This window comes from Macrotis lagotis, chromosome 2, assembly GCF_037893015.1.
Source record: "Macrotis lagotis isolate mMagLag1 chromosome 2, bilby.v1.9.chrom.fasta, whole genome shotgun sequence".
Lineage (NCBI taxonomy): Eukaryota > Metazoa > Chordata > Mammalia > Peramelemorphia > Peramelidae > Macrotis > Macrotis lagotis.
In genome coordinates this window covers 194,791,602-194,802,150 of record NC_133659.1, presented here as the reverse complement: position 1 = coordinate 194,802,150, position 10,549 = coordinate 194,791,602, and the positions used below count along the sequence as shown (strand labels likewise).

At 42.3% G+C, this 10,549-nt stretch overlaps 1 long non-coding RNA gene across 1 annotated transcript; it reads right to left on the bottom strand.

The window, feature by feature from the left end:
* Window positions 1-7,679: 7,679 nt before the first annotated feature.
* On the bottom strand, window positions 7,680-10,532 carry LOC141511381 (uncharacterized). Its single transcript, XR_012475316.1, has 2 exons — window positions 8,720-10,532; window positions 7,680-7,851 (listed from the first exon to the last, which is right to left on the bottom strand). It is a non-coding gene; the product is annotated as an uncharacterized LOC141511381 (long non-coding RNA).
* Window positions 10,533-10,549: the final 17 nt, after the last annotated feature.

Genomic DNA, 10,549 nt, shown 5'->3' with positions numbered 1-10,549 from the left:
CTCTCTCTCTCTCTCTCTCTCTCTCTCACACACACACACACACACACACACACACACACACACACACACACACAAGCAAACATCTGTTTTCTGATCAATAGGATTGGGACAGAGAAACAGAAAAGGAAGGTTTCTATTAAGTAGATAGCATCAGGAAGGCAAGAATGTTCATTAACCCCTATTGGCTTCCAGGCAAAGGGCTTTGCAAAAATTCATTGGATCCTCACAACAGGGGAGGTAGCATTGTTATCTCTATTTTACACATGAGAAAACTGAGGCAGACAAAGGTTAAGCAACTTGCCCAGTCACACAGCTTGCAAATATCTGACTTCAGATTTTAACTTGGTCTTCCTGACTCCTGGCCAAGTACTCTGTCTATTGTGCCCCCTAGCTCCCAGGATAATAAATATACTATATAAATAGTAATTTTAGGCTTTCCTCACAACGAGTGAGGTTGCAGTGAATTTCTCCCTCTTTACAAATGAGAAATGACTTGTCATGGGTCACACATTTACTGAGTATCACATCCAGGCAAGGGTTCTTCCCCATTATATTATGCTGCTCCTCAGGACTGAACATAATAGAGACTCAAAGCAAATGTAAATGAACAACAGTTAAATGGAAAACATCAGAGCCTCTGGGGCCCTAGAGTTTTTCAGCCCTTTGGAGATAAAACCTCTTCTCTCCTTATCTCTTCAGGGAAGCCAAGGGGGAAGGGAGGGAAGGAAAACATTATTATCTCAACAACATCCCTGGGAACCACAAGATTTTAGGTCTGAAGCTCACTGGACAAACATATCAATGACAGTGTCCCCAGGAAAGAGTAGAGTACTGGCCAAAAATCTCCTGCTCTATTCATTTACATGCCTCTGTGCACATGGGATCCCTGAAAAGTGGATCAACCTATAATGAAATGACCACTTCTGATCTATAGGAACATACATTCAGTATCTGTCTTTGATCCTGTAGCTATTGGTACCTTGTACCTTGTACTGATTGTAGCTATTGGTAATTTGAAGCTACCAGAAGATGAGAAAAAGTCAAGGACTCTCCAGGTGACTGTTAACCCATCCTTGTAATACAGATTCTTCTTTGCCCTGGCTCGGTGTTTGTTGTTGTTTAGTTGTTTTTCAGTCAGGTCTGACTCTTTGTAATCCCATTAGGATTTTCTTGACAGTAGTTTGTCATTTCCTTCCTTAGTTCATTTTACATGAAGAGACTGAGACACACAGTTAAGTGACTTGTCCAATAGGAAGAGGAGTCTTCCTGACTCCAGGCCCAGCACTCTCTCCAATGTACCATCTGCCCCTATGCCCTTTGATATTCTGTGTATCTAAAATCTCAGGCAACTTGTAACACAACCTAATTCATCAACCTTTCTCAGGGATATATAACCTACAAGGACACAAAGTAAAGTTGTTCTCCTTCCTTAAAAACATATCTAGAGTAGCTAGATGGCACAATGAATAGAGCACTCACCCTGGAGTCAGAAGGACCTGAGTTCAAATCCAACCTCAGACACTTAATACTTACCTAGCTGTGTGACTTTGAGCAAATCATTTAACCCCATTGCCTTGTAAAAATAAAAAAAAAAGCAGTTCTGAAGTTACAGTATAAAATGAAAATTTGGAACATTAGCCTAAAGGTTCTCTTCTCCCTCCTTTGATCTGTTTCCTATAAATAGCATTAGGATTAACTAGGTTGGTGTCCTCAGAAGTTCTTTAACTCCCACATACCAAAGTCCTATTTGTGTAACTTTTTCTATGAGTTCTTCAATTTGACTATAAGCTCTTTGAGGACAGGGACATCTCTAGCTTCATTCATTCTTCACAAGGCCTAATGGTGTCTAGTACAAAGAAATTGCTCTAAAGGTGATCATAGAATGAAATTGAATGAAGAGAACATATTGCATGTGTATAATTAAATAAGACATATTTACGCCTCAATGTTTAGGGGAGATTTTTTTGGTTGGGTCGGGGAAAGGCCAAGGAATGTATCAAGAGCATGTATGAGAGACAAGAAAATGTAAAAAGGTATATATGCTGTGTGGACTCACACATGCATGAGAAGTCTATCTCTGAAGATGAGTTTGTATTTTTGTGATCTGTCTACAGTTGTGTAGCTATGGATGACTGGGGAAGGGGACAAAAGGATCATTGTGTCTGCACCCCTGGCTCCAGCCCTCCCTCCCTTCCTGCTGACATCACGGTTGCTCCAAATACAGCTGAAAGGGGCCCTGTTCCCCCAGACCCTGCCGCCACTGAAGCATCTGACCTCTTTGACGCTGGCCACCTTGCTGCCTTTTCTGGCTTCTCACTCCCTTCTCTGTTTCAGAGAGCATCTGCTTGCCCTCTTTGACTGTAGGATACTTACTGGAATTCCCAGGACTGGGACAGAGGAATCAAGTCTGAATCCAACAGCTTTCCAGAAAAAGAACACGCTGGATGCATCCCAAGTTCCTTCCCTTGGTCTTGAAGCTCTAGGCTCCCCTGGTGCCTGGGTCTGACCTCCAAACCTTCCAAGCTTCTACCTCCTTCCTGCCCCAATCCCACCCTTGCCAGATTCAGACTGTCTCTTGTTGGAATTTCCAAAGTTTGGAATAGAATTGATTTTCTTCTCATTATTCTGCCTTTTCCATGGCTCTTCAATCTCTCCAAGGGACACCCAGATCCCTGGATTTGGTGAGACAACAGTGATTTCTTTGAGGCCAGAGAGAAGGACTGGGATCAACAAGATCTGGGTGGTGGTGGTGGGGCAATGGGGAAGGGGGATGGGAGAATGAAGTTTAAATATGCTGTATGAATTCTTTCTGTTAGGCTGTGGTGGGGGGGAAGAATTGTTATGTCTTTGTGTGTGTGTGTGTATGTGTGATTGTGTATGAGAATATTTGAATGTATTCTAACTATGATGTATGCTGTTTATGAGTGTATGCATTCAAACAAGCACCTGAGTCTGTGTGATTGTGTCAGATTGTTTATATGACTGGGTATGAGAAAATGTGTGTGATTTTGTTCTGTGAATACTGTATATGTTATGCTATATGTTAGGGTCTATGAGAAGATGTCTGTGTATAAAAAGGTTGAATGAGAGAGGACATGTGGAGAGAGAGAGAGAGAGAGAGAGAGAGAGAGAGAGAGAGAGAGAGAGAGAGAGAGAGAGAGAGAGAATGAGATGAAGTAAAGGAAAGAGACAGAAAGACAGAGATTGAAGAGACAGAGAGAGATGGAGGAGGGGAGGAAGGGAAGAAGAGAGAGAAAGAAATATGAAGGAAGAGAGGAAGGGAAGCAGAAAGACAGAGAAGAGGAGAAAGAGAGGAGGAGTAGGGGAACAGTGGAGAGAAAATTAACAAATAAATATTTATCGGACTCCTAGGATGTCTATGAATGTGGGAGTGTGTGACAGACAGGTGTGCAGCTCCCAGTGGGTATGAAGGAGGGGGTGTATGTCTCATTGGGACTGTGTGCATGTGTGAAGACAAATTATGATGTCTCAGTTACTTAATCTGAAAATGAGGGGGTTGGACTAGATCTCTAAGATCCTTTCTCCCTCTGTGTCTCTGATCATTTGAGTTGGATGTTGGAAGAAAACAGGTAAGACCAAGTGTAGGTGTAGGGAAGATGGAGGACTGTGCATGAATCTTAATAAGATCTTTAGTCCATAAATGAAAAAGTATCCATTAATGCTTTCTATGTACCAGGATAAGGATTGGGGAAATAAGTTATTTTTAACAGGAATAGTCCCTGTCCTTAGGAAGCTATCATTCTACCAGGGAAGACAATCTATATAGGGGAATGGTGATCAGGGAGAGTATATGGAGTATGTGTGTGATGTTTCAGAGGTCAAGCATGTTGAAGAATTGTTGATTCTTTTATGTGGGTGACTTTTCATTTTCATATGGTTAGAGAAATGGACCCTAGTATGTTTCAGATGGAATAAATATATATCTACAATTGTTAATGTGCAGTGTAGGTGAGAGAGTGATTATTAGCAGCTGTGCAAGAAGAGGCAGAGTGTGTGTGTGTGTGTGTGTGTGTGTGTGTGTGTATGTATGACTGTGAACTGAGAATATGTGCAATTGGACAGATTTAAGAATGTCAAAGAATAGGTTCACTATGGATGCTCCAAAAAGCATGGTTGTGAGCGTGAATTCAAAATGAGTTGTGTTGGAAAGGTTGTGGGATTGTGGTTACTGTTAGGATATGATTGAGTGCGTAACCAGGAGCCTTTTGTGATGACTATGTATGAGATGTTATAGAAAATTGTGTGAGAGATGTGGAAGTCTGTGTGTGTGAGAGGATCTAAATGTGTTTGCATGCTTGAAATGACATGCACACATTTAATGGCTTACCCAATTCACTGGTGGCCCTTTTTGAAGGCTGAGGAATGCTTGGGTTGGGGGAGGTTGACTCTGAGAAGGCAATAGAAAAAAGAACCTGTACTTTATGGGTATATGCATATGCATGTATACCTGCGACTAATTTATGTGTCCATGCTTGTGTGAGTTGGAATGAAGGAATTTTTGTGTGTGGAAGGGGTACTGAATCTGATCTGATCTGGGTTTTATATGGCCCCACTGCAAGAAATAAGGGAAATAACTGAGAAAAATATGCTTGGAAGTCCTTGCCTAGTTTAGAGTAGGTTTCATGCATGTGTGTGTGTGTGTGTGTATGTGTTCATGAATGTGATGATTGTTTTTGGTAGTGTGTGTGAATAGATGACAAATAAGTGTTGGTGGGGGTCGGATAATGAATGGGAGATGGGGATAGAGAGGGCAGGGAGTTCAAGTGAGGACTGATAGACTAAGTCTTTGCTCCAGGGACTATTCATTGGCTAAGACAGAGGGTGCAGACCTGGGTAAAAAATTGTGCTACTGAGATGCAGGAGGGAAAGTAGATTTTGCTCAGCTGCTTATGATTGTGTGAATTTGTGCATGGCCATTGGCCTGTGAATTGCTGTGTGAGAGAATGAGAGAATGTGGCTGTGGGAGTGTATGTGTAATTGGTACCATATGTGTGCGCGCGCGCGCGCGCACACACACACACACACACACACACACACACACACACGTCGTCATGGAGAACCAATGTGTGTTTGTATTGGGGGAAGGGAAGGAGGAGTTCTTGATTTTAACTGGTTTGTTGTCATCCCAGCCCCTCTTCCTAGGCCTTCCCTGGTGCCACGCCCCTTCTTCTTTGGATTGTGACAAGGGTTCCTGTGTCTTTCTCAGCCCAGAGTTAGGGGAGGGAAGAGAAGGGAGGAGTTGTTAGGACCTTCTGGTTAAGAGGAGAAAAGGGAGCAGCTGGATTTTTAATTGCTTGGAGAGATGCATGTTGCTCTTTAATAATAGAAAAATAAATGGCTCAGGATTCAGATTTTCTGGATTGGATCTCTGTTTAAATCTTGCCTCCAACATTTCCTATGTGGCCTTGAATTGATATCCCTGGGTCTCAGTTTTCTCATCTGTAAAATGGACAGCTTAGACCAGATTATCTCTAAGGTCCTTCTAGTGTTGACCTTTGTGATTCCCTCCCCTTCAGGAAGACTCTTTTGGATTGGAGGAGAGGATAAAATGCTACTCAGAAGTAAAGGGGATGGCTATTTTAGATCCTTAAATTCAATGTCAATGTTATGTGGCCATGATTTTGGTATATGATACTGGCAGATGTCCAGGAGACTAGAAGAGAAACAAGGGAGGGAAAGGCAGATATACTGTGTCTTGGGGATCCAGGAAGAACCTTGACCTTACTGCTAGAAGACAGGAAAGTTCCAGCTCAAGTATCAGTGTAAGACACACACACACACACACAACAGGAGACAGTGGGAAAAAATGCTGCTGAAATGTTGAGGGGGTTCTCCCTCATCCCCTTACCCTACAGGGGAATCTAAAGGCTGGAGGTGTGCAAGCAAACTGCTTCCTTATTAATAGCAAGATACAATGGGCATGATCCAGGAGAGCCAGGAAGATGTTAAAAAGATGCTCTGAGGTAGCTGAATATCCTTGACCAGAGAGAATCAGGATAGGTTGAGTTAACCTAAAGCACTATCAGTAGTTAAAGCAGTTGAGAGGCTTGGGCTGCAGGTTAGAGGTCTTAGGGTAAGGAGGACCTAAGTTTGAATTTTACTAATTGTATGAATCCTGGGCAAGCCATTTAACCCATTTCAATTTATCCCATAGAATGGTATTAATATCTCACAGTGTGGTGAGAATCAAATGATATAAATATCAAATGTTTTGAAAATCATAATACTTTATAAATATTGAATTATTACTATCACCATCATCATCTTCTACTTCTCCTTAGGAAATTTAGGGTCTTGTAATCTGGGAGTAGGTAGCTAGGTAGTGCACTGGAAAGAGTGCTAGTCCTGAAATCAAGAAGACTCATCTTTCTAAGTTCAGTTCTGACCTCAAACACTTATGAGCTGCATGACAGTAGGCAAGTCACATAACCCTATCTGCTCAGTTTCCTCATCTGTAAAATGAACTGGAGAAGGAAATGGCAAACCACTCCCAGTATCTTTGCCAAGAAAATCCCAAATGGTGTCACAAATATGTTGGACACAAGTGTCCAATCAACAACAATAAATCTAGGGGAAATGATATGGGGGGATATTATTTCTGAGTATGTGTATTATTGTTTACCTTATAAGTAAGCCCCAGAGAATGCACTCTTGTGACTAGAGCGGGTGGGGAAAATGAGAAAAGGCAGAGGAGTTACATGCCAGAGCTGAGCACCTTGAGGACAGGAGGGAATTAGGATTTCAGTGAGACAGGCTCCAGAATCAAGGGAACCAAACCCACTCAGGAGTCAGAGGAGTTTGGGAAGATGCCTTGATCTGGAATTCAGTGACTGAGAAGATAAATAGAAAAGCAGAAGGAACTAAAGGCAGGTTGACTAAGGGCCAGAGACCTGGGACCCCAGAATTGAATCCTTCATGAAGAAAAATCTCCCCTCTTTTTCCAGTCCCTTAATTCTCACATTTCTGAATGCTAAAACTCAAAGCCCTTCAGAATTTCAGCTTGTATAGGGGACCCTGGACAAACATGTATCTCTCTCCCACAAGACATGGAGCTTTACAAGTTCAGGATCCTGTCTCCTCCTCATTGTAAATATATCTTTAGTTTCCAGAACAAGGCTGTTGTCCACAAGAGGTTTCCAATCCAGAAAGTGAAATGGTTTTGAAATGCCAATTAGTTTTCTAGGTTGACTCTAGACTTCAAACCATTTATTGACTTTCTCTTCCAATGTTCCCTTTCTCCCTATCCCTGACTCCCTCCAGATAAAAGTTCTTAACCTGAAATCTACAGATTCAGAGATTCATGGAATCTGTGAACCCTCATGGGGGAAAAAATTAGATTTTTTTTCCTTTCCCACTAAGCTCTAACTTTCCTTTAATTTTGGATTTTAAAAGACCCACACTATTCTGAGGAGTCCATAGATTTCACTAGACTAAAAGAGAGGTCACAACACAAAAAAGGTTAAAAACCCCTGGACCAGGGGACTTTGAAGAATAACAACTCTCCAAGAATATATAACTGGGTAGGAGTCAAACCCAAGGGGTACAGAAATTCCAGATATGAGGAAGTCCATTACTTGGAGTTCCAGCCATTCCAGGTACCAGAAAGGGAGATAAGAAATCAGAAAAGGTAGAGGTGACAGATTACTAGGGAGAGAATGGAGCCTGTAGTCACCTGCAGATGGGTGAATTTATTTTCTCTCTTTCTCTAATCCCTCCTGACCTCTGCCACATCCCACGCCCTGGCTCCAGCCCATACCCCAACATGGCCCCTTGTAGTAAATGATTCATCTCAACGGCAGCTGGATTCCTCAGATGGGATGTGGTCATTCCCTGAAGGGAAAGAGAAAGGCAACAGTGAGGTGAGGAGAGGGGAATAGGAAGGAACAGAGCCATATCATAGAATCATGGAGTCACCGAGTCACAGAATCACAATGTCTTAGAATTGGAAGGGAACCCAGAGTTTATCTATTCTATTTTTATCTTCATTGGAGTCAAGTAGTCATTCAGACTCAGCTTGTTGTCATGAAAGCCTAAGATTTGGAGAGTGAGATTCCCCATGGGGTCTAGGAGAGCAGGTAATCCTGCTCATTGCCTAAAAAGCATTAGAGGCTCCCGGGAACTTAGAAGAGGGAGTAGGAAGTCCTGTTTTGTCTTTGACCTGCTATCTCTTTTTTCCAGGGGAGGGAAGGGGGAGGGGGGAAGTGGAGAAATATCATTTTATTTATAAAATTAAGAAGAACCTTTATTGATCACCTTAGTCCAAGACCCTCATTTTTGTGGATTGGGAAACTAAAATCCAGTGGTTCAATGGCATATCCAGGGTCACACAGAAAGGGATTGGATTTGCAGTCAGGATTGATTCATAAGGGTTGGTAAATACTGGAGTGGATGACCTTCTAACTGTAGGTTGGGTTTTTTTTTTTAATTTGGAGAGGATCAGGATTTGAATACTGGTCCTCTGCCTCCAAATACAGGTCTTTCTAAAAATATATACTACTTGAGTTGGGTAGGATCATAGAAAAATTGCTACATGCCTATGTCAAACACTCTGGATTTCCCCACTGGCAATTTGAAAAATCTGTATCTGCCCCCTTGAGTAATGAACTCCTATCTCCAACCCTTGTACTAAGACCATTTGGAGTAGAGGTACTAGTGGCTATTCATGGTGTATCCATGTTTCCCATCTATACTGACTCACCTGGATAGGTTAGAGGTCCTTCCTCAGTGCTGGTCCAGGATGAGGGGCACCTGGGCAATATCAGGGCAAGGAGGCAGCCGCTCACCCGTGCGCACATTGAACATGGGCAAGGTGGAGAGAGGTCGAGGCACAGATCGGTTTGCTGCCATCTGCCTCAGTTCTTCTGTGTTGTCGTGAATGGTGCTGTGGTGAACCATCTGAATGCTGTTGAGGGTTCAAGAGGAAAGGGGAATCAGCACACACAAGGATCTGACATAGGGGCACATACAAGTTACACTTATCTCCATCACATGCCAAAAAGTTCATGTTTGGTGGCAGACAAAAAGTTATATGCTCAAAAAAACCATGAGGGAAGTAGAACAGGGTAAACAATGTACAATGAATCTATATGTGGAGAATATTACAGAATACTTGGTGGGGGTATCTTGTCAAATCACACCCAAATACAGACCCAAATATAACACATCTTGAGAATTTCACATCTCAGCTTCCCTCTCTAACTTCTGCCAGTGCCATAAGAGGTCAGGTGCCAAAGAAAACAAATCTGGGGATGGTGACAGCTTGTGTGATCACCAGAGAATAAGGATTGCCACTGCCATTTTATCTGTGACTGTGACCCTACCTGGATAACTAGGAATCTCTCTTGGGTTGAAGACCTCCCTCTGTGAAGGGACACTTCCACAGTTAGGGCACCAATAAGAGGATTTCAGAATTCTTGTGATCAATTCTTTGAAGTCAAATCTCAAGCTCCCTGACTACAAATTCAACTCCTTTCTCTCATCCTATTCTATTCTCAGAGATGGAGAGCAGCCCGCCTTCCATTAGACAAGCAGTGTCTCCGGATGTTTATTTGATCTTGGATTCTTTCATTTTTCCCTCTTATATTAAAAATAAAATTATGGGAAGGTCCTTTCAGATCATCTACTCCATTTTACAGAAGAGGAAACCAGGGAAATAACTTGGCTAAGGTCACACAGTAGAGCTGACATTCAAGCCTAGGTCCTCTGACTTCAATTTCAGTGCTCTTTCCATTGGACTCCATTCTTATAATTCCTTTTCTGTTCCTAGATGTCATCCTTCCCTCCCCACAAATCACAACCTTAGTTCAGTCACTGTTTAGTTACTGTATTATAGAAAACAGTGAACTACATACATCAAACATCATGGAGATATCGTCTCTGTCACATATGGTATACCTGGAGTCCACTTTGCCAGGATGTCTTAAACATCCCAAGACAATTGGTGTGTCCATGGTAACCATAAAATGCTCGGTTCTTTCTCCATAGTTTGATCTCCTTCCACCTTGTCCCTGCTTCCTCCACCCCTCCCAGTTCACTGCTCAGTCTTATCCCATCTGGAAGAATTCCTTGTCTCTGACTTGGCCTCTATATATCCATCCAAACCTATATTCACATCTCCTCCTTCTTTAAGTCTCCCATCTCCACACTCCAAGAAATCTGTCTGACTTCTCTCATCTGAATCTGTATCCTCCATCCCTCCAATCCTGGTTATTATTTTGTTGCATCTAACACATGATCCCATTTGGTGTTTTTTTGGCGAAAATTCTGGAGTAGTTTGCTATTTTCTTTTTCCAACTCATTTTATAGATGAGGAAATAGAGGCAAACAAGGTAAAGTGAGTTGCTCGGGTCACATAGCTAGTAAGGTTGACCCCAGATGGGGCTGGATTTGAACTCAGAAAAGAGGAGTCTTCTAATTCAAGCTTGGTGTTAACATTACATATGCTCCATGATCCAGCGATTCTGACATGCATCCTGCTCCTCACAGCCAATGCTCCATACCTTAACTCCAGACCTGGAACTGGCATTTC